A 25,791-nucleotide genomic window follows, 5' to 3' on the forward strand; every position below is an offset into this window, starting at 1 on the left:
GATTAGACTCTGGAGTCAGACTGTCTGGGGTCAAATATTCATCGCATCACTTACTAACTTTATGATCTCACTCATTATAAAAAAAGGAAAAGAAGTGGCATAAATCCATTAAATAAAATATAGTGTATAATAAACTTAGCACTGTGCCCAGCAGATAATAAGTGCTCAATATACTTTAGCCTTTATTGTTACTGTTATTTGACTGGAATCCTGTATTTACTAACTTTAATCATCATATCTGTGTGACTCACAGAGAGAAATACAGGATGAAAGATGGTTCTATCAGGTGAACACCAACTAGATAAGTGGCTGTACAAAAGAGTAAAGATTAATGACTAGAGGGAGATCGTAGGAGCTGTACTTCGGGGCTCTATCTTTGGCTTCTTCTAATCAATATTTTTACCAATGACTTGGTTGGAGATTTATCACATTTAAAGACTATCTGACATGTCTGGTATAAAATGGCATGTAACATTCCCTGATTCAGCCTTTCTCAGCTTCTCCACAAAATATCTGTGAAAAAGAGCAAATTATCAAAATATCAAAAACTGAAAACTGATGTTCCATGGATTGTGGGAATCCAAGAGGCACAGGCACCATCAATATGGCTTAAGAAGCATCTAAATTAATTTATCACAATCAATACTAGCCTGAAATATATTCATTTTATCCAACTAATATTTATTGATTGCCTACAATGTGTTCAGTACTAGTCTAGAAACTTGGGATCCATCGGTAAACAAAGTAAAGATTCCTGTATTTGTGGAGTGTGGGGATAGACAGTAATTATAATTAACAGATAAAATAAAATATATTGTATTAGATGGTTTTAAGTGGTATGAAACAAAATGGGGAGAAGGGGAACATCAGCAGAGGATGAGGGCTTCAGTATTAAGCAGGGTGGTCAGGAAAGCCTCGTTGAGAAGGTGGAATTGAATCCAACACTAAAGGAAGGCTTGACAGAAGTAAGGGGTTGGCTGTGGAGACATCCGAAGGAGGACTATTCAAGGTAGAGAGAAGAGCTGCAGGAAGTGCTCTGAGGTGGAAAGAAAGAAGAAAACAATGGGGTGCCTGGGTGGCTCAGTCAGTTGTCTGCCTTCGGCTCAGGTCATGATCCCAGGGTCCTGGGATTGAGCCCTGCGTGGAGCCCCGCATAGGGCTTCCTGCACGGCAGGGAATCTGCTTCTCCTTCTCCCTGCCTCCTCCCAGCTGCTTGTGATCTGTCTCTGTCTCTCACTCTCTCTGTAAAATAAATAAATAAAATCTGAAAGAAAGAAAGAAAGAAAGAAAGAAAGAAAGAAAGAAAGAAAGAAAGAAAGAAAAAGAAAGAAAGAAAAAGAAAGAAAGAAAGAAAGAAAGAAAGAAAGAAAGAAAGAAAGAAAAGATAAATCATTTCTTTCCATGCATCCCTAAGTGAACAAAACATAGTGATCCAGAGGAGTTTGTTTTAGGAAAAGCATAATAATATACATATTGAAGAACAGAGTCAGAATCACGACTCAAGAAAAACCAAACTGAATGAAATGAAGTTTAATGGAGATAAGTGGGTATAAATTATAAAGTATTACAATCAAGTTTTAAAAAGAAGTACCTAATTACAGTATAGAAAAAAGTAGTTTAACAGCAGGATATATCAAAGACACTTAAGAATTTGTGTTCTTGTTGTTGTTTTAAACCTAATTTGAGTCAACATTGGGAGTGGCTGCCAAAATAGCTCTGGTATTAAAATGCATTATTACTATGTGGTATCCAAAACTGGGAAATTGATCTTTTGGCCCACTCTACATGGTTGGTCAAATCCTGGAGTATATTGATCAGTTCTTAAAAGTGCACTCAGAGGAAAACAAACATTATGTTAAGAAGACTAATAGCAAGGGCACCTGGGTGGCTCCAGTGGTTAAGCATCTGACTTTAGCTCAGGTCGTGATGTCAGTCAAGCCCTGTGTCGGGCTCCCCACTCAACAGGGAGTCTGCTTGTCCCTTTCCCTCAGCTCATGCTCTCTCTCTCTGTCTCCAAAAAATAAATAAAATCTTAAAAAAAAAAAAAGACTAATAGAATGACATCCATGAGACTGACACTGAAAAGCTAGAAAAGGAAAGGCATAAGATCAGGATAAGAACATATTTAAATAGTTGCAAATAAGGTACATGTACAAAGCACTTTCATGTAGTTTTTGTTGTTTAATCTTCACAGTATCCAGAGATAATTATTATTATTACTGTTATTGCCACCTCCTTTTTTAAGCCAAAGATTAAGACTCAGAGAGCCTGAGGAGAGGCCAGGTTTGACTTGGGCCCTGGAGCATGAACATGCATGATCCATTGATCATGGCTCCAATCCAAGGACGCTCACCAACATCTCAGGGAGAGCCACGTTGCACCCTTCAAGTCTATCCCCAACTCTACTCTACCGGCTCCTTGACAGACTGAGGCCCAGTGTTCCAGGTGCCAAGTGACTGTCAATTAACTAAAACCAGTCTTACTACTTCTCTTTTTTTATCTTCTTTTAGTCCTCATTATCCTCAGGTCCCAGCAAATTTCTTTCTTCTTCCCACCTTGAAAATCTATAAATATCTCTTAAGTACCCACCATGTGAGTAGCAAGGAAAGAGAAAGGTGGTGGAGAAAGGTAGATTCTCTAGAAAAACTTGCACTGGTTTATAAGAAGACAGATAGAAGGTTATTTCTTCAATGCAAGTAGCATTGGTTGTAACATTGAAAAACTGAATAGAAACTAAAGGTGCATCAATAGAAACATGGGTGGGGCTCCTGGGTGGCTTAGTTGGTTGAGCCTCCAACTCTTGGTTTTGACTCCAGTCATGATTTCATGGGTTGTGGGAATGAGCCTGTGTTGGCCTCCATGCTCAGTGGGGAGTCTGCTTGAAGATTCTCTCCTCTGCCCCTACCCCCAGTCACGTGTGCTTGCTCTCTCCCTCCCTCCCTCTCTCTCTCTAAAATAGGTGAATAAATCTTTAAAAAAAATAGAAACATGGGTAAGCAAAAAGGTAAAATAAATGAACCAGAGCTTATAGAGAGGTAGAGGTCACAAAAAGAAAGTTGAGTGGGAAAAAAGTTGCAGAATGGTATGTACAACATGATGCCACTTATAAACATTTTTAAACCACCAGAAGAAGCTTCAGATATACATATATATTTCTCTGCTTGCCTCCATTCTTTCAAGAGTTGTCTTCCTCCTGGTCACTTCATTTCCCCCTCTGTTCAGATGTATCTATCTGCTTGTTTCTGGGAACTTGATGAAGTCCCCAACAGAGATGCCTCCTTAGTCCTGGGCAGGAGGTAAGTAGGAAAGCTCACCTGGATCTTGAGCTTTATTTCCCTCATGCTCCTTACCAATGTATCTTTGCTTGGAATGCCTGTCCTCATTGCCTGATATAAAATTCTTACCCATTCTTCAAGATCCAATTTAAACCAATATCCTCTAAAATACTTTCTTAATCACCCCTAATTAGAATTTAATTCTCCTCCCTCCCATTCTCTTAGCACCTTTTTCAACCACACTTGAAAAATTCTTTATGTATGTCTGTCTCCCCACTATACTAATTGCCTCTAGAGACCATGGGTTTTATCTTCCATGCCTCTGAATTCCTCCTCAGCACCTAACACAGGTGGCAGACCATAGTAGGTGTTCAAAAACTGTTTGTTTAATCCTGATCCTGTGCTGTATCAAGACTTCTTGATCAACCACTTTCCCTGGAGCCAATGCCTTTTTTCACATTCTTTTTTTGTGATCTGTAACTAAACCTAACTACATTCTGGATCAATTGTTTGTCCACTACTCCACTGTTTTATCCTCTGTATGCAGTGTGTGTTCTGTGTGTGTATGTGTGTGTTTCTACTTTCACACTGATTTTACTTATTTTTAATTGGAGGAGCTATAAGCTAGTAGTCTACGTGATTAAATTGTGCCTAATTTTTTCAGAGTTATTTCAGTACTGATCTTTTATATCCACTATATACAATCTTAACAGATAATTTCAGCAAGAAGTGATAACAAGCTGTTTTTAAATGGTTCTTCCCAATTAATTGCAGGACTAGAAAGCTAATGGAGTTGGAAGAGGAATTACTAGAGGCTCTGGAAGTTTTATGAAAGACATTCCAAATTACCAGATAATGAGGAGCTTTCTTTGATAGCTAATTAATAATTGAATGCAGCTGAATAGTAACCAGTCTGAAAAGCAACTCCAGTTGTGTTGTAGAATTTTGATTTTTTTTAAAAAGATTAGTTTCTTGGGACTAGAACAGCCAGTTCACATTATATTTTTCTCTTTCCCTCTGCATCTCTCTAGGTTTATTTCTTTCCTTACTGAAGCACATCCTTTAGTAGTTCTTTCAGAAAAATCTATGGGTAGCAAAGTGATACAATCTTTTTCTTAAAGGGTCCTATTTTGCTTTCAATTTGGAATTATGCTTTAGCTCTAGTACTTTTAAAATATCACCCTCCTTTGCCTTCTGGCATCTATTACTGACAGAAGTCTAATGTCAGTTTAATTATTATTCTTTTGACAATAATCTGTCTTTTCATTTAGGTTTCAACATTATCTATTTATAAATATCATTTTCCCTTTTACCTATGCTATTTCTAGGTATAAGTGATTTTTATTTATCCTACTCATTGCACAAGTATACTTTTAATCTGAGTGTAACAGAACCCAAGTCCATCTGCTTGATGCACAACAAAGCCAATCACTGAGACAACAGGTATATACCAAGGAAAGAGTTTATTTGAGAGGCAGCCAAAGGAGGAAATGGAAGGACAAGCCTCAAATCCACCTCCCTAAGTGGGGAGAGAACAACTTTTTTTTAAAACATGAGGGTTGAGATTACATACATATTGATGAAAAGGGTGGAGAAAGTTGTGACTATTCATGAGGAAAGAGGGAGCATGCACATTAAGCAAACATATATGTACCAAATAGCCCATGTTCACCTTGAGATGGAGACTTAAGATCAGAATGAGGCAAAATTCAGTCCCTGATGTCAGGGAGGTTATCTTAGGACCAGGAGAAGGAGCTATGGGCATGCTCTAAGAGCTTATATAAATGGGATGGAGACTTGGTCTCATTATCTTGGGTAAGGAATTGCTTGTTCACAGGCTGGAACCTTATCAGTTGACCTTGAGTCCAGACTTCTGCAGTGACAACTAGTGAGTTTGTTAGTGGGGTCTGAAAAGACACAAAAGCTGATTAGGGGGGAAACAGTTCTCTGAGAAATAAGCCTTAAACTTTCTGCTGGTTTGAACCTCATTAACCCTATGGGACATGGATTCATAAGAGCTCAGCTGTTTCCATCCAACTCCTGATTTCAGCTCAAGTCATGATCTCAGGGTCGTTGGATGGAGCCCTGCATTAGGCTCCATGCTCAGCAGGGAATCTGCTTAAGATTCTCTCTCCCTCTTCCTCTGCCCCTCTTGCACGCTCTCTCTCTCTCTAAAGTAAATAAGTATATCTTTAAAAAAAAAAAAAAGAGCTCAGCTGTTTTTTGCCTAGCTAAATTCATGACCCTCAGCTCCACTTTTAGAACAGTTTAAGCCCAGATAGTTTTCTATAATTCTAGAAATTTTTCAAGTTTTTTAATTCTTCCGGATAAACATTAGACATAAATTAGCACTTATGGTCTTGATCCTAGCTATATACTTTTATATTTTTAAGTGTTTGTTTCTCTATTGCATTCTAGGTAGATTTACTGATACAGTATTTCAATTAATTCTTTCTTCAAATTTTGTTCTGCTTAGGACCTTGATATGTTTCATAATTTTGGTTTGCAGACTCATATTTAGAAGTAAGTATTCTTCCTCCCTCCAATTCACTTACTTCTTCCAATCTAGGAGTTTTCCAGGTCCATCAACACAATTTTCTGGGGAAATCAGCTCAAAAACTTTTATTAGAGGCTTAGAGTTCCTGTCTTGTAATAATAATAAATGCACAGCTTTGCTCACATCCTTCCTTCAGACTACTCTGGATCCTCCTGCCTCCCTAAGCATCCAGTTTAGGATAGACCTAGACAACTGTCATTAGTAACTCTTTATGCCTTCTTCATTAGTTTCAAGTGATCTCCCTATCTCTAGAACTCTACCTTATGTGCAGTTTCATTTTTCTTGTACTCAAAAGATGAACTCCTGGCAGCCTCACTGCTTTAGTACCTCTCAACAGTTTCAATTCTGTTCTGTTTCTGGTCCATGGACATGTATGTCTTACTTTGACCATTTTAGTTTTCCCTTTCTCCTTGATATCTGTCACATCTAAACATATGTAGCTAGACTTGAGGAAAAGGATGCCCAAAGTCAACCCTGCCCCACTATCCTCTCATTCTAGCTCTTCTTGGAGCAGTTCTGCTTGTCTCACTAGAAACTTTTTCTCTTCCTCTAGCGGTTGAAGTTGTGAATGTTAGCTTATGAGATTCAAGTTCCTTCATATGTGCCCCAGATCATGAAATTGTTCCTCCAATGGGAGCAATTCCTCTGGTTTGTGTCCATAGACTCTTTAATATGTGTGTACAGTGTTCTCTACTGATAATGGGGCAGAACCAACATTTCGCACAACAAATCGTCACTTCATCCCTATTTAACATTGATGAACCAACAAGAGAGGGGTATGTTAAGATAATTTCTACATTAAGATAATTTCTCACTGCACAAGATCTTGGAAACTTTGATTATGTAGAATCTGACACTGAGTGAGTCAGAGTAGACACTTGGAAGAGTAGTGTTAGTCCTTTATGTTTCCACCTGGTAAATATGAGCAATCTATCCCCTTAGTGGTGACTGCAGAATTTCAACAGATAAGTTGGATGGTAGAGAGAAAGAGAGAGAGAGATAATACACACACACACACACTCTCTCACACAATAGCCTCTTGAAAAGGGGAGAAAAAGGACTTGACTTCAAGCTGTACCTCTGTTACAAAAATACTGTTTTTACTTAGATTGTATGTTTTAATTGATAGAATTTTAAGAAGGTTGGTAAAATATGGCTGCAAGATACAGCATGTATTACAAAATAGTAATTGGCTGATAATGGAATAAACTGGTAACCCATAGCAACAATCAGCACTCTCAAACAACACTTTCAAAGATATTTAAAAATTTAACCACCGCCTTTTAATATTATTTCTCCAAAGTACTTACATGGATTTATTTGTATGGGAGAGATGAAAAAGTGGAAAAGGTGTTAATGGAGAATGGAGAAACAGAATTAATAAAAGCTCTGGTAAAAAAAAAAAAAATCTCCCACTTTTGACTTTCAGTATCACTTCAAGTGCATCACATAATTTCTCTGCCTACAAAGTAGAAATGCTAATATTTGCCATATCTTCAACTGATAAACGCTCTTTAAACAACTAGGATTAAGAATCAATGTAAATACAGCATAGTGCTATTTTGCTAACATTTTTCAAAGCCTTCTAAAATTTTTAATACACTGAAAATAATTACTTAGTTATATGAAAAGACATGAACACCTGACTAGATTAAGATTTCGCACCCCGTGGGGGAATTCACATAGAATTGCCCCATGAATTTACAGGGGGAGTAAATTAGGCCTATAAACTTGGAGCCTTAGGTCAGGTTTACTCCACTCTAAAGTTTTTTTCCAACTGTAAGGAAAAATTTGGCTTTGTTTTATGAGATGAAAAAGTTATAAAACACACTGCTCTTACACAACTGAGTGACTCAAAGTGCTATTTCTCTCAGCAATTATCATATGAGCTACAAGAATCAAATGAATTCAGGGGATACCATGAGCCTCTATAAAATGCCAGTGCCCATGTTTAAATAAAATAGTTGAACACTGTCAAAGAAAGATTGTGTTGTGAACAGTGCTAACATTTAAAAAAGAACCATGCCTACCTGTTTATCACTCGTGTCTGTGTGTGTGGGCAGGGACGAAGGGTGAGTTGAGAGTGGTCCACAAGTCCAGCAATATGCCTTCGCTGTCCTACTTCATGAGTATATCAACTCCTTAGTACCATCCCATAATTTAGTTCACACGGATATTGATCACCTTTCCCTTCCATGCTGGTCCATTATACTGATGATATTATACCGATTAGACGTAATGAGTGAGAAGTAACAACCACTCTAGACTTACTGGTGAGACACTTGTGTGTCAGAGGGTGGGAAATAAATCTGCCTAAAATTCAGAGGCCTTTTACTTCAGTGAAATTTTGAGTAGTTTACTGATATTGGCATGTTGAGATATACCTCTTTAGGTAAAGGATAAGTTGTTACGTCCCCTGGACCATCCTATAACTAAGAAAGAAGCACAGTGCCTCACGGGCCTCTTTGGATTTTAAAGGCAACATATTCCTTATTTGGTTATGTTACTCCAGCCCATTTATTGAGTGACGTGAAAAGCTGAGAGTTTTGAGTGAAGCTGAGAAGAAGAGAAGGTTCTGCAACAGGTCTAGCTGCTGTGCAAGCTGGCCTCCCACTTGGCCCATATGATGCAGCAGATTCAATAATGCTTGAAAAGTCAGTGGCAGACAGAGATACCTTTTAGGGTCTTTGGCAAGCTTGTGTAGATGAATTGCAGCACAAGCCTTTAGGATTTGGGAGCCCTGCCATTATCTACAGATAACTAACCTCATTTTGAGAAACAGCTCTTGATCTGCTATTGGGCCTTAGTAGAAACTGAAAACTTAACCACGTGCCACCAAGTTACTATGGTATCTAAGCTGCCTATCATGAACTAGGTGCTGTCTAGCCCACCTAGCCATAAAGTTGGATGTGCACAGCAAGACTTCATCATCAAATGTAAGTGGTATATACATGAACAGGCTCAAGAAAGTCCTGAAAGCACAAGTAACTTATGTGGAGAAGTGGCCCAAATACTCATGGTTCCCACCCCTGCTACTGGCTTCTCTCTCCCAGCCTGCTTCTGTGGCCTCATAAGAAGTTCCTTATAATGCATTGACAGAGGAAGAGAAGACACAGGTCTGATATGTAAGTAGTTCTGCATGATACGCAGACACCATCCAAAAGTAGACAGCTGCAGCACTACAGCCCTTCTCTGGGACATCCCTGAAGAACAGTGGTGAAGGGAAATCCTCCCAGTGGGCAGAATTTTGGGCAGTGCACCTGGATGTCCAATTTGTTTGGAAGGAAAAAAGCCAGATGTGCAACCATCTACCAATTTATGGTCTGTAGCCAAAGGTTTGGCTGAATAGTCAGGAACTTAGAAGGAACATGATTGGAAAATTGATGACAAAGACATTTAGAGTAGAGGTATATGGGTAGACTTCTCTGAATGGGCAAAAAATGTGAAAATATTAGTGTCCCATGTGAATGCTCACTGAAGGGCAACCTCAGCAGAGGATGATTCTAATAATTAAGTGCATAGGATGTCCTGTTCTGTGGATACAAGTCAACCACTTTTCCCAGCCATCTCTCTCATCACCCAATGGGTCCTTGAGCAAAAGGGCCATGGTAGCGGGGTAGAGGTTATGCATAGTCTCAGCAACATGAACTTATTATACTCACGAAGGCCAACGTGGCTATGGTCACCATGGAGTCTCCAATCTGGCAGTAGCAGACCAACAGTGATTCCCCAATATTGCACTACTTACTACTCAGGGTGATCAACAGCTACCTGGTGGCAGGCAATTACATCAGACTGCTTTCATCATGGAAAGGACAGAGTTTTGTTCTTTCCAGAATAGATATTTACTCTGGATATAGATTTGCTTTCCCTACACACAAAGCTTCTGCCGAAACTATCATCTGTGGACTTACAGCATGTCTTCTCTACTGTCATAGTATTTCACACAGCATTACTTCTGGTTAAGAAACTCAATAAAAGAAATGTAGCAATGGGCCCATGCTTACGGAATTCACTGGTCTTCCCATATTTCCCACCATCTTGAAGCAGCTAGCTTGATAAAATATTGCAAGGGCCTCTTGAAGACACAGTTATAGTACCAGTTATGTGGCAATACCTTGCAGGACTGGTGCAAGTCTTCTCCAGAAGGATTGGATACTGATTAAGAGTATCCAATATAAGATGCTATTTCTCTGATAGCCAGGATTCATGAGTCCAGGAATTAAGGGTTAAAAAGGGCAGTGGCACCATTCATTATTATCCCCACCAACACATTAGAAACATTTTTGCTTTCTATTCCTTGGATGTTATGCTTTGCAAGCCTAGAGGTCTTATTTCCAAAGAGAGGAGTGCTTTTATCAGGAAAAACAACGATTCCACTGAACTAGATGTTAAGATTGTCACCTAGCCACTTTGGGCTCCTCGTGTTTCTCCATCAACAGGCAAAGAAGGGAGTCATGGTCTTGGCTGGGGTGATTGATTCTGACTACCAAGGGGAAATTTGACTACTATTTCTCAATGGAGGTAAGGAAGAGGAATACAGGAGATTCATTGGAGAGTTTCTAAGTATCACCATACCCTGTGGTTAAGATCAATGGAAAACCAACAACCCAATCAAGGCAGGACTATTCATGGCCCAGACCCTTTAGGAGTGAAAGGGTTTGGGTTACCCTGCCACCTGCTAAAAAGCTACGACCAGCTGAGATGCTTGATGAAGGCAAAGGGAATACAAAATGGGTAGTAAAAGAAGAAGTAGTTACAAATACCAGCTCCAAACACATAACCAGTTATAAATACAAGGATTATAATTGTCTTGAGTATTTCCTCCTTATTTTGTTATGAACATGGTGGTGTGTATATACACATATGTTAAACAAATACTTTCATTTTCTTTCCTTTCTTGTTCCCTTATCATGTAATATAAGATGTACTGGCTTATATTATTTAAGTATTATTATTTCACATCATAGTATTTAAGTTATGGGATATCAGGAGAACAGTAAACATCACTCAGGGACTTTATCTCCTCTTCTGGAGAAGCAGTAGTACATTTTCAGTTGTATGCAGAATAGTTGTATCATGTGAGGCAGAATTTGACCTTGTTATTGTTAGAGATTATGTAAGGATATGTGTATGGGTAACAAGTTGAGAAGGATTGGATTCATGATGATTTATTGTATGTGTCAACTTCAGTGGGCTAAGGGACACCCACAGAGCTGGTAAAACACTTTTTTTCTGGATGTGTCTATAAGGATATTGCCAGAAGAGATTAGCATTTGAACTGGTAACCTGAGTAAACACTGCTTTCACCAGTGAAAATGAGCATCATCCAATCTGTTAAGGGTCCAAATAAAACAAAAAGGCAGTAAAAAGGCAAATCTGCTCCTTCTCCTTAGACTGAGATCTCTATCACCCTCAGACATTGGTTCTCCTGGTTCTCAGGCCTTTGGCCTTGGACTTGGACTTATACCATCAACTCCCTGGTTCTCAGCCCTTCAGACTCAGACTATGACTTACACCATTGTCTTCCATGGTTCTCAGGGCTTCCAGTTTGGACTGGAACTACACCACCAGCTTTCCTGGTCCTCTAGCTTACATATTTCTCAGTCTCCAAAATCATGTGAGCTAATTTCTCATAATAAATCTCTTTCTTTATATCTATACATATCCTATTGGTTCTGTTTTTCTGGGGAACTGTGACTAATTCACCAGTCTACTTGCTATTCCCTAAATCATTGCCACACATTTCCCCCAACACTGCTAACATCTATCTTTCAGAAGTCTTCACAATTGTCAATTATTATGGACTAAATTATGTTCCCCCGGAACTGATATTTTGAAGGCCTCTCTCCCAAAGTGACCGTATTTGCATATAGGGCCTTTAAAGAGGTAATTATGGTTAAATGAGGTCATAAGAGTGTGATCCTAATATAGGAGAAAGAGACAACAGAAAGAAAGCACAAAGAAAAGGCCATGTGATAACACAGTGAGAAGGCTGCCATCTGTAAGCCAAGGAAAGAGGCCTCAGGAGAAACCAACCCCACCAGCACTTTGATCTTGGACTTCCAGCCTTCAAGACTGTGAGAAATAAATTTCTGTTGTTTAAGCCACCTGGCCTGTGGTATTCTCTTATGGCAGCTCTAGGGCACTAATATACCACCTCTGGCATGAAGTCTTTCTGAATGGGCTCTCCCCTCTGTGGAGCCCTTTAAAGCAATTTCTTCTGCAATGCCCTTATGGTACTTCTTTTTTTTCTAACTTTTTATCTTGAAATAATTTTAGACTTACAGAAAAGTTGCAGAAATAGTACAGAGAGTTCTCACATATTCTTTACTCAGCTTTCCCTGCTGTTAACACCTTATATAAGCAAGAAAGTAACATTGGTACAATACTATTAATTAAACAACAGACCTTATTCCAATTTCACCAGTTTTTCTCAAGTGTGTGTGTGTGTGTGTGTGTGTGGTCCAGGGTAATACAAAGTTCCACATGGCATTTAGTTGCCATGCTTTCTTAAACTCTTCCAATCTATAATATTTCCTCAATCTTTTCTTGTTTTTCATGACCTTTATACTTTTGAAAAGTACTAGTAAGTTATTTTGTAGACTGTCTCTCAATTTGGATTTGTCTGATATTTTCTTATGATTCAGCTGAGGTTATGCATTCCTGACAAGAATACAGCAGACATGAGGTTGTACCCTTCCTTGGTGCATCTTCTCAGAGAGCACATGGTGCCAATATGTCTTATTTGGGTAAAGTTAACATGGATATATGGCTAAAATGTTGTCTGCGAGATTTCACTATACAGTTACTATTCCCCCCTTATAATTAATAAATACCTTGAGAGAGTTTAAGATTATGCAAATGTTCTGTTCCTCATCATACTTTTGTCCATAAATTTTAACATCCATTGATGGATCTTGCCTGCAACAATTATTACTGCAGTGTTTATCCAAGGGTGATTATTCTACTTCTCTAATTTCTTGTACATTTATGCATGGCATTTCTTCTCTAAGTGAGAGTTGTCCTTTTTCCCCCATTTATTCATTTATTTGATTGTTTAAACCAGTATAGACTCATTGCTATTTGATTTATTTATGAGTACAATCTATCACTGTCGTTATTTACTTTGTTATTCAGATTATTTCAGCTTTGGCCTTTGATTCTGGAGCTCCTTATGTTTAGGTCATATTCTCTATCATCAAACAGGATGGCTGGGTAAGTCTCTTTCACATTCATCACTTGGACTCTCCTACTTCCCTCTTTATTTGTAATGACCCTTATTATTACATTGGACCCACACAGATATTCCAGAATAATCTTCCTATTTTAAGGTCAGCTGATTAGCAACCTCAATTCCATCTGTAACTTTAACCACCCCCCACCCCATGTAACATAACATATTCAGAAATTCTATAGATTAGAACATGGATATCTTTGGGAGGCTACTATTCTGCAGAATTTATACCTCTAATTCTAATCCAACATCTCATGATTCATTCTAGTCTTCCCTCTTTTCCTTATTTGAAACTTCTTACCCTGACAATGAGAAACCTGACTCTCATTATCTGTGATATATTTATTTATTTGTTCTAATCTCACAGTATACAGTCAAAATACTGTTTTCCAAAGTTATTTAGGTTAGTCATTATTGTCCCCATATTCTTCATTGTGGTTGTTATTGTAACACAGCTAGGTTCACTTCTTACCATTTGCATTCCCCCAACTTTATACTAGACTTGAATTAATTATTGGCAGGAACAATAGGAGAAACAATACTAGGATTCTAAAAGTTACGACTATATAAAAACATTACTCAGAGAAGTGTCAATTTCTCCCTCAATCCTCACCACTCAATTCCCATCCTTCCCTTCTTTGCACTCCTTTCTTACTCACTCCCCACAGAAAGCCAATCTTACTGGATTTTGCTTTATTCTTTCTCTATTTCATTTGCACAAATCAGCAGAAACACGTTACATCCTCCCCTGTACTTACATGAAAGATAGCATATGGTAAGTACTCTTTGGTACTTTGCTTTTTTGTACTTGATAGTATATACCAGAAATCATTCCATATCCATTCATAGAGATTTTTCTCCTTCTGCTTTATAGTTTCATAGTATTCTATAATGTGGGTATACGATAGTTTAATCAACAATTCTCCTATATGTGGGCATTTGGGTTGTTCCCAATATTCTACAATTATAAGTAATGCTAAGTGAATAACCTTGCATATATGTATTTTCTTATTGTTGGAAGCTTTTGATAGATTCCTAGAAGTACAATTGTTAGTCAAAAAGTAAACGCATATGTACTGCCAAATTTCCCTTCAAAAGGATTGCAGCAGTTTGTATTCCCAGCAACACTATATGAGAATACTTGTTCCCCTACAGTATTACCAACATAATGTATTCTCATGCTTTTTAAATATTTTGCCCAATTTTCTAGGTTAAACATGGTATCTCCATGTTGTTTTGATTACCATTTCTGGAGTTATAAATGAGTTCAAACATTTTTTCATGTAAATGAGGAACATTTTTTGTTATTTTAATTTTTTAATTTATTTGGATTGAGACATAATTGATATATAATATTGTGTAAGTGGACAATTATTGATTTGATACATTTATATATTACGATATGATTACCATTGTACTGTTAGCTAATACTTCTAATCTGCATCACATAATAGTCATTTTTTTGTGGTGGGAGCAATGAAGATCTAGTCTTTTAGTAACTTTGAAGTTTATAATACAATATTGTTGTCTATAATCACTACGCTCTGCATTACATCTCTAGGACTTGTTTATCTACTAGTCTGTACCCTTAAACAAGATAGTCTCAATTCCTCTACCCCTCAGCCTCTGGTAACCTACATTCTATTCTCTGTTTTTACAAGTTTGGCTTTTTCAGATCCCCCATATAAGTGATATGATACAGTATTTGTCTTTCTCTAACTTATCTCACTTAGCCTAATGCCCTCAAGGAGGACCATTTTATATCTTGTTTCTTTGTGTGTGTATAAATTGTGTATTCATGTATGGTCTCCTTTACCTAGCAGGCTTTTGTTCCTTTGTGCCTCTATATTAGGATTATTCTCTCTATATTAGGAATATTAGCCCTTTATTTATGGCACATCCAAATATTTTCTCCAGCTTGTTAGTTGTCTCAGGCTTTTGTTTATCGTACTTTTTGCCATGCCAGGAAATGTTTTATGTAGTCAAATTTACCACTCTTTTCTTTAATTTTGAGTCAGTTAGAAAACCTTTCCATACTTCACCGTAAAAGAGGAATTCATCTATCTCATCAATCCACTAATACTGTGTTCTGTCTTAAAGTTACTTGGTTTAGTCTCCACTACCACTACCAATAACTTTTTCTTTCTTCATTAAACTTCAAGATCCCTGAAGAAAACCTATTTCTTATTTTATGATCCCTCAAATAATTAACCCATCACCTTCTTTATCTTAAATAAAATAAAAAATTAAGAAAGCATATTAAATTGAAATGAACTTACACGGAGACATTAGCTATGTTCTAACAAATGCCATATTTCAAAAGTTAGAGGAGATTAAAACAAACCAGTTTTCAGTTTCTCCAAAATTAAGTAGATTGGTTTACAAAATAATGACTCTGAAAGGAAATGTAAAGATAATCTTATTTAGCCCCTTTATTTTGCAAATAAGGAAACTAATACCCATATAAGGTAAGTGACTTGCCCAATATCTTAGGGCCAAAGATAGAAGTATTAGCTCATAGGTCTATGAAGTCCAATCAAATTCTTGGTCTACCAAACTTTCCATCCGACCATCCCAAACTTTCTCAACTTTTCTTTTAATTAAGTAAAGCTGGTTTTCAAAACAATCTACACCCTAATATAATCCAGACAGAACAGTTGATAAGAAATAAAAGATTTTTCTAAGAGGTCAAAAAAGCTGCCAGCACTTCAAATGCCTGGCTGTGATTAGATTACACTGTGAGTGAAGGAAACACCATGATTTTGAGTCCAAAAAGGATTTTCTTCCAAATACACTCTTACTAGAAAGTCAGCTACGTCATGTGTGAAAGACAGGATTTCCTGCTGATAAATAAGGAACCAACTGCTCAAACACTGCTCAGTAAGTATGTCCTGCAGAGGTTTCAAAATGGTGGACAGCAGGTCAAATACAGCTAATAGACCTGTTTTCTTTGAAGTGGTCTTTTCCAATACTGGCAACATTATTTTTACATCAAGAAATTACTTATAAAAATATCCATTTTTACTGTTTCCTGAAAAATTAAAAGACCTGGCAGCTCGGAGCTTCCATTTCCACGTGATATTAATTGGCCAGAGTTGAGAAATGGCTGATTCTTTTGGACAGGTTTCAGTTTACCACCATCTCCGCCACTTCCCAACCTAACCCACTTCATTCATTTATGTCCTATCTGGACCTTATAGGCGGTTGAGTTTGCAACCACTGATATGGACCTTAGTTGGATGCTGACAAGTTACAAGCTGAGTTTGGACTAACGTTAGTAAAACTGTAGTTATCATTTATTGATCATTTTAGGTACCAAGAATTTTTAAGTACTTTATATACATTGTTTAAATCTAATGAAATGATCTGTGAGGGAGGTAAAACCCTCCCATTTTACAAAAGAGAAAACTGAGGCTCCACAAAGTTAACTTGATTAAGAGTACATGGCTACAAAGTGACTGCTACTTTGAGCAGAGATTCAAAGTACTTAAAGACAGCAGATGGTGAAAACAGATGGAGTGACAATATAGAGGAGATCTGAGAAGTTTTTGCATAGAATGGGTCATAGAAAAATGTAGAAAAAAGGGGTAAGTAGAAAACTTACAGAAGAGTAAAATAGTAAGCAAAAAAGAGAACAGAAAAATAGGAAAGGAAAGTTCTAAGAACACTCAGCAACAAAAGCAAAGCTCCAGCAGTAAAATACTCAGAACAGAGCAGGCCTGAGGAGGCAGTAAGATTCAAGGAATGATGGAATGGTAAGTCTTAGAGAATGGGACCACAGGCACCCTCAGCCCACACACACACATTGGTTCCTTCATAGTGCATTAATCATTCATGATCTGCTTAGCAAGTTTGTTTCTAACTTCATCTACAGCAATTGTGGACTGTCTGAAACACTTTGGAATACAGGTGAATGTCAGTTGGTCCTGTTTAGCTGTCCCATGTGCCTTAGCAAAATCCACTCTGAACCGTCTAGTAGAGATATTGACAACCTTGGTGCTAAGCCATGCTTTTCAATCATTTCCTTGACCCCTTCTCTCCCTGTTCCTGACCCTCTCAATTCCAGTTTGCAATTATAGTCCTTATTACATTTTACTATCATTTTCTGTTTGAATTTCTTCTCGCCTCTTGAACTGGGAGCTTCCTGAGAGGCAGATTCAGTGTTTTATTCATCATTAACACAATGCCTAGCATGCAACAAGTTCTCAGTAAATGATTGTTTATATTTAAAAGACTGTAAAAATGGATGAGTCTCATTTTGTAACTTTTAAAAAGGGTTATTCATTGTACAAATAACCTATTTACTACAAATTAAACCAACAATCTAGTCAAAGAAGATGTTGGCTGGAGTTGCAGCGAGTCACATGTATCACTGAAATAAAACGCCAAGAAGCCCCCTGGGCAGATCATCTAAGAACAATCAGCCATGCAGCAGGTGAGAAGGACATTCTCTGTATCCTTCTTCCCAACAGCGTGTCACAGTGAATCCACCTTTCCTTGAGTTTTAATCAAAGCTACTATTCTGTTTACCCCACTGACAAAAATATAGAAAGAGCAGCTACACACAGAAGATTCTCTACTTTCATCGCTAAGGAAACCACATTTTGATAATTCTCAAGACAATTACAAGGAAGAACAAACCCAAGCCAGGACACTTGACTCAGCCAAGTCAAAAAAGGCTAAGTGTGGAATGATACAGGCAAAAATGACAAAGGTCAGTGGAAGAAAATTCTCGGTAGGTACAGGCTATTTAAATGTACAATACTTTGCATGACCACCAGTGTGATAATTGCTTCTTGCTGAAAACTTGAGTTAACACAAAAGAAATTAAATGATCTATTTCCATTCTATGATCATTGCCAAATTAGTACAAAAATAGTGGAAAACATTCATAGGGCATAAATCAAGAGAGATGGAAACCATGTCTAACTTTTTAATATGTGCAGAGTCAAGGGCCACAAGAAAAACATTCAGCAGCAAGATGCTTATTGCCTAGATTCACAAAAAATTGCATGTAGAAAAGAGTCTTTCTTCTTTCTTGCTGTGTGCAAAAACTTACTTATATTCTTCCCTTTAAGCGTCCCTTTACCTCTTGTTGTGGGCTGAATTGCTTTACCCCAAAATTCATATACTGAAATCCTAACCCCTAGTACCTCAGAATGTGACCTTATTTGGAGATAGGTAATCAGATTAAACCGAGGTCATTAGAGTGGTCCCTGATCCAATACAGTTCGTCTTTATGAAAAGGGGAAATTTGGAGACACACACTCTAAGAGAGTACCTTGTGAAGAAGATAGAGAGCGAAGATGTCCATCTATAAGCCAACGAGAGAGGCTGCAACAGATCCTTCCTCCATAGCCCTCAAAAGCAACCAATCTTGCCACTACCTTGATTTCAGACTGGTAGACTCCAGAACTGTAAGACAATAAATTTCCGTTGCATAAGCCATTCTGTTTGTGGTCCTTTGTGGCAGGGCACAAGGTCCGGGCAACTAATACACTCCTCCTAGACATTTTTCTTTAGATATCCTTCATCCCTGTTCTTCCAACATTTTCTAAGTTTAAAAAAAGTTACTTCACAGATGTGTATTATAAATCTTACCGTTTCATTTGCTTTTTTAAAAAGCTCAGTACATAATCTTACCTTACAAAGTTAGATGTAATGTGGGGAAAACCTCTACAATTTTCAAACCTGTAATAATGAGTTCTATAATCACCAAAAAAGAAGAGTACAAAAGAAAACCAATGCTGAGACCTCTCATAAAGCAAGTACAAAGGCAGAAGACAAAATTGGCTGTGCACTATCATTAACTAAAGCTATCACGGTTCCTTTGTCATCTTAAATAGCTATTTCATGATCTTTTCACTTGCAATAATGAACCAAACTTTTGATAAAGGAAAATATTTGATCTCCTTTTAGCCAAAAATCTCCCCTTTATCATCCCATTTAATATTCTAGAAGGGTTTTCTTTCCTTTCAAAAAAATGTAAGTTTGACCATCTAAAGGCATTTGTATTTAAAGCCTACAAAAAAAGATTTTTGGAGAGTACCTGGTGAAGTACTGACTTGCCTCTGCGGCTCAAAATTTCAATTATTATAGAATTTCACTCAGAATAGCATTTCTACCTTTTAACCTTCATCTAAATAATGTTCATTTTTCTTTCACTCTGATAGAGTTCAAGCCCTTGCAATATGCTGTTAAAGTTGTAGGAGATATACAATTGTACTTTTTTTCTTTGTTCCTGGATTTCAAACATCAGTCTATACCCCAAAATAAAATAAAACTTCATGTTTTCTGCGGAGACATGTTTCCCAAGAAGAAGTCAGAAAGGATAGATTGCAGTTCTCTCAGAGAATAAGAATGCATCAGGCAAGCATATCTCTTTTATTGTGTTTTTCTTCTGAAACACAAGAAATAGATTTCCTAATTTTAGAAAGCTGATTCCTATAAAAGCATCTCTAAACTGTGAGAAAATTATCTCAGCAATGAGGAATGAAACTGTCTTTCCAAAAATATTTACATGATTTGCAAAGGGACGCTAAAACACATCTTAATAGGCAGCTTATATTTGTTATAGGTGAAAAGGACTACAGAAAAGTGATTGAACATGACAAGACTCAGATTTTAAAAACTGACTTCATTTGGCAGCTAATAAAAAGAATTGTGCTCACTTGATTCATGGCATTTTTCCCTTATGAGAGGCAGTAAAATCCAAATGAAGTAAAAAGAGTAAAGTTGACAAAGACGTAAGTTAGAAATGTGGCTGAAAGTAAATCAAGAAAGGAATGATCTTGACTACTATTCACTGACAGTTCTTTGTTGGTAAGCAACAGAAATTGACTCTACCCAATTTGAGCAGAAAGGGAACTTGCAGGAAGAACCTGAGGGAGCTCAAATCAACCAACCTGACAGGACAAGAGCCTGCATAGCTCTTATCCGGGTAGCAAGAGTGAGTGGGCAGTTTTGCCTGGGCACAACTACTGGGATGAATCCACTCCCCTGCTTGTCCTTTCATCTCGATGAAGTCTGGGGAGATTGTCATTAGTCTTGGTTACCCGCCTAGAAGAGTTAAGAGTCCTTTGACCAAGGCTGTTTACAAGGTGGGAGAGGTAATTTCTCCAAGGAAGTAGGAAATTGCTTAAGAAGAGAAGGAGAAATGGATGTTAGGTTACATAAATAAGGAAATAAATAAATAAATAAACAAACATTTTATAATTATACCCACCCCCCAAAAACCATAAAATTACAAAAAGTAAAATCATTTTAAAAATGAAAGTGCTAGCAAGTAGTTGACAAGTAGTATGTGAATTAAATATGAACTAAACATAGTTTAGGATTCTCATTATGCATAGTAGGATTGAAAAGGAGTTATGTCTTTTAGATTTCAACAGCCAAACAAGACTCATGACTCCTAGAATAAAACAAATGATTTTCAAGTGCCTATACATACATTTTTCTGCATTTTAAAAAACTTAAATGACTTTCCCCCCATTTCCTCAGTTTTGCATTCATATTATCTTTTATATACACCATTCTTTTCAGTGAGATTTCACTAGTGCAATGAGTTTAATGGCATTTCTCAAAAACAAATAGCCAATCCATGATACAATTTAAATTATTTAAAAAGGGTTTTCTGTTAGGCTATATGAATCCTTTGAAAATGTAGCCAAAATTTTAAGTTCTCATACAAATAACAAGCCTTGTAATTACTGTTCAGCAAACTATGTTTTTAATGTTGAAGTATCTTCCCAACAGTAAAACTTCATTTGTGCCATAAATGCCATTCAGTTTGGGTTTTGCTTTGCTTAAAAGAGATGTATAAAAATTATTGTTGATGATATAGTTTATTGCCTGAAAACACCACACCTAGCAAGCTTTATTTCTCTACCTAATAATTTGCTAAGTGTGCGCTTACCTAGAAACATCCTGATGAGTTTCTCACCACATAATAAAACACAGTGTTAAATTATCCTCGTGGCTTGTCAAGACCAAGAAACCGAAGAGACAACTTGAAAAAGGAAACCACATCAAAATGGTTTATTTCTTGGAATAAGATTCAATCATTTAAATTTTTTTTAAAATTCTTCTAATTTAATTTTAATTAGACTTTTTTAAACCTAAGTTCATGGCAATAGAAGCATTCTCACTTATTTTATCTTAGCAGAATGAAGAGAAATGCAAAAACGTCATGTTCGTTCTTTATTTAAAAAGAAGAATCTTTTCTGTAGAGTAAAGGCTTTAGGCATAAAGTTCTTCATCTAATAGCAATATTTTGACTATCTTTATGCTAGAATCTTCCTTTTGACAGTCTTGCAGTTGTGAAAGTTTGCAGCTTCCTGAGCTAAACTCAAGAGGCTCTGAGTCCGTGCCAGCTGTCTTTCAATTTCACATCAACTCTCTTGATATTTTGTCAGTTTAAAGCTTTTGCAAAGTTTGCAAGGCCTGAATTCATTAGATAAGGGAAATGGGTCATCTAAATCTTAGCCAACCTCAACTGCCATAGAGATTCACTATTGTAAATTTCCTTCAAGACTGAATTAGAAAATAGACCCCATGGGTCTTTGTCAGTTTTGGTATTTGATGATACCATTTTAACAGCAGCTGCTGAAGCTGTGTGTGCCTCAATAAAAATCTCTGGTTTAAATTCTCTTTCCTTTATATTTTCTGTATAAAATTGGATGCTGACAGCTGCAATAATAAGGGCAAGAAGGTCATTTAAAGTTCAGTTTGCTAGGCACACCATAGGTAACAAATTAATCATAAAGGCACTTGAAAAAATTATAATGGTTATTAGAGGAAAAATCCATCTTGTTTTTAAAGAATTCTGCAACATTTTTAAGGTGCTAAAAAAAAAACAAACAGATTGGCAGGGATAGTTAAGGAAATTGGAACACAAAATTTCAACTAACAAAAGCATTTGATGATTCCTTTGAGAGTGAAGAACAGCCTTATTATCACAGGCAATCATATGACATCTATACTTTGGTATGGTATGAATCTTAGATCTGCAGAGACTGAGCTCTTTTCTCATCTTCTTATTAAATAGAAATAGTTAAGTGCATGTCTGTATTTTAAACTGGGGGAAAAAGAGCTACATAGCACTTGAAACAGAAAAAAAATTGTTGGTAATATTCTCTAACACATAAATGAATGAGTACTTTATCCCATGTCTATGTGGATTCCCTGAAAATATGCCTGTTAAATTTTATTTTCTCTTATTAATCTGTCTCATGTCAATTTGACTCAGTCCTGCAAAAAGGACCGTTGAAAGGAACAGGGATTCCTGCTCCCCGACACCTACTAGAGCAGTCTCAAGCTCTGTAACAGTGCTATCCCATAGCTCTTCCTGTGCTGATGGAAATGTTCTATATCTGCTATCAAATACGGTAACAATTAGATACATGTGGCTACTGAGCATGTGAAATGTGGCCAGTGCAACTGTGTACCTGAATTTTTAATTTAACTTAATTTAATTAATTCGAATTTAAATAGCCATATGCGTGTGGTTAATGCTACCATGTTGGTTAGCACAGCTCTATACCATTGACACTTTCACTAGACACAATTAGGGAACATGAGAGAAAAATGGTTCTGAGTGAATAAAAGTTTGACATAGATATCAAAAAGGCCTGCTCCTTCAAAATCTGGATTTTTATAACAATCTTATTTACTAAACTGTAACACATCAAAACTTCTCCTAAGGAGGAAGGATGCCTGGGTTAAGCCTCCTATTCTTGGTTTCCACTCAGGTCATGATTTCAGGGTCCTGAGATCTGGCTCTGTGCTCAGCACCAGGAATCTGCTTGAGATTCTTTCCCCCTCCCTCCCCACCTCTGGCCCACTAGTGCATGCACTCTCTCTGTAAAAAATAAATAAATACAATCTTAAAAAAACAAGAACAACTTCTCCTAAGGAGGGGCACCTGGATGGTGCAGTTGGTTAAGCGTGGAACTCTTGGTTTCAGCTCAGGCTGTGATCTCAGGGTCATCAGATGGAGCCCCTCCTCAGGCTCCACCCTCAGCCCAGAGTCTGCTTCACATTCTCTCTCCTTCTCCCTCTCCTGCTCCTGCTCATGCTCTCTTTCTAAAATAAATAAATAAATCTTTAAAAAACAAAAAACTTCTCCTAAGGAAATCAATAGGGGCTTTGGTAGGTACCATGAGCTACCATGATATGAACGACCATGATACCAATGGTGAGCTACCCAGGTACCAAAGTATGGTGGAGCTCATTGTCAGCTACTTGATAAGATGCAAAACACCAGGACTCTATAAGAACTGCCACTATTATGAGCTTCCCACAAAGGTACCCATAATGGAAACCAATAACAATAGGAGCCTCTATCAGCAAAATCTGTGCTTGAAAATCAGGAGTAGCTATCAAGGTTAGCATATGAAGATGTGACTTCTTGGAAAACATCTCTGTTTTCAGTTGAATGTTACCCTTGTAGAAGAATAAGCTTTTCTGCACCTTTGATATGTAACCCAACATATTCATTTTCTAGAAATTAGTACCTCTTTGAGGGACCATTATTCTACCAAACACACATACGCCTAACAGAGTAGCCATGATGATGCTTTGGGTCCTCAGGTAACAGTGTCAACTTGGACTCTATGTGCAAAAATTAGCAATATGTTTAGATACTCCTCTTTCCAAAGTACATGGTATTCAAATAAACTGTCATGGGTCTTTTTGGGTAAGGACTGGAGAAATCATTGTTGTTTATACATGCTGTCAATGTTGCAAGATCTTTCATCCTGGGAAGTTGGCTTTCCCTCTGTTCAATGAGTTCTAGATCCGAGAATTGGCTGAGGTCTGCAAACTGAGCAAGGAATTATGACATTTTGTTGGGGTGGCTGCTATTAGCTTCCTTATCATCAATACTTGATTTATTTTGGTTGTATACATTGTGAAACATCGTGATTAATGATCCATCTATTTTGCCCCTGGGAATGCCGTGCTCTATCTCTGTGGGTCAGACATACCTGGCTTCTACTCTGACCTTTGGTCATTAAAATAATTGTTTCTGCCTTGTTTCTGAGAGTTATGTACACCACCTGACCTCTATTTCAGAATTCTTTTATCCTCTTTGCTATCAGTGATCCCAGATCTATTAACAACTTCTTTTGCCAGTCCTGACCTACAGAGGAGAGCCACCACTGAGCTAAGCAATGCTGGTGCCACGCTTATCGGTACAATTCATAACACGATGGTTAACGGGGTTTTTCTTCCAGCACATTAAAGATGTCACTCCACAGTATTCTTGTTTATGTAGTTCCTACACAAGAAATATAGTTTATTATATTTGTTCCTCTCTGTGTAATGTCTCTTTTTTCCTGTGTGTATATGTGCTTGTGTATGTGTGTTTAGTTTTTATCATGCTGATATTCTTTGGTTTTGGTGTCTGATTGAATCTTTGGTTTGATGTCTGTCATTAGTTTTGGAAAAGTTTCAGCCATTATTTCTCCAAATTTTGTTGTTGTTGTTATGTCCTCCCCACCTCCTTCTAGGATTTCACTTGTACATATATTTGACCATTTGACATTGTCCCATAGTTCTTGTTCTGTTCGGAGATAGTTTTTTCCCCCCATTCTTTTTTATCTTTATATATCAATTTTTGTAATTTCTTTTTTTTTAAAGATTTTATTTATTTATTTGACAGAGAGACAGCCAGAGAAAGAGGGAACACAAGCAGGGGGAGTAGGAGAGGAAGAAGCAGGCTCATAGCAGAGGAGCCTGATGTGGGGCTCGATCCCATAATGCCGGGATCACGCCCTGAGCCGAAGGCAGACGCTTAACCGCTGTGCCACCCAGGCGCCCCAATTTTTGTAATTTCTATTGAGCTATCATCAAATTCACTGATTCTTTTCTCAACTGTGTCAAATCAATTGATGAACCAATCAAAATCATTCATCATCTCTGTAATTTTTTTTTCATTTCTACTATTTACATTTGGTTTTGAGTTTTCTTGTAATTTCTGTCTCTCTACTAGAATTATCCAACTGACCATGCATGCTCTCTACCTTTTACACCTGAGCCCTTAACACAGTGGTCCTAATTATTTTAATTTCCTGGTTAATCATTCCAACATCTGTGTTATATCTGAGTAAACTTGTTGTTGATTGCTTTGTCTTCTGATGGTGGATTAATTCTTCTTACTTCTTTGTGTCTGTTGTAATTTTTTGTTGCTGTTGAAAGATGGAGGTAAGTGATTTTTATGCTGGGAAATGGGCACGCCTTTCTTTCTGCTAGGACTTTATTACGGGAAGTTGAGTAAATTTGGCCAGAAGTTGAACTGGGATTTGCATTATTGTTAGTACACCACCAGCACAGAATTCCTCTAGTATTACCCTGTGTTTAGAGTGGAAGCTGGTTTAGGGTAGAAACTAGTTTAACTCAATTTCTGTTCCACCATCAGCTTTTGGATTTCCCTTTGGGTTTTGCCTCAGAGAGACTATCTCACCAAGCTCCTTTCCCTCTCCCAGGAATAAAACACTGATATTTGTTACTTAGTGTTTGTAAGCTAGCATCTGGTGGTGTCTGTCCTTGGTAAGCAAGTGCTTAATTCCTATCTCACCTTAAAGATGAAAGATTTCCTGATTTGGGGTTAGTTTTTTACCCTATAATTTCAGCTATCCCATGTCTTTAAGAAAAGTTGTTAACTTAACAAAAATCCATTGTGGTGTTGTTTGTGTTATAAGAATGGAATTGTGCTCTTTCAG

At 37.4% G+C, this 25,791-nt stretch overlaps 1 pseudogene; it reads left to right on the forward strand.

The window, feature by feature from the left end:
* The first annotated feature begins 8,027 nt into the window (after window positions 1–8,027).
* On the forward strand, window positions 8,028–9,998 carry LOC117795976 (annotated as a pseudogene).
* The last annotated feature ends 15,793 nt before the right edge of the window (window positions 9,999–25,791 follow it).

The sequence above is a fragment of the Ailuropoda melanoleuca genome, chromosome 2, assembly GCF_002007445.2.
Source record: "Ailuropoda melanoleuca isolate Jingjing chromosome 2, ASM200744v2, whole genome shotgun sequence".
Classification (NCBI taxonomy): domain Eukaryota; kingdom Metazoa; phylum Chordata; class Mammalia; order Carnivora; family Ursidae; genus Ailuropoda; species Ailuropoda melanoleuca.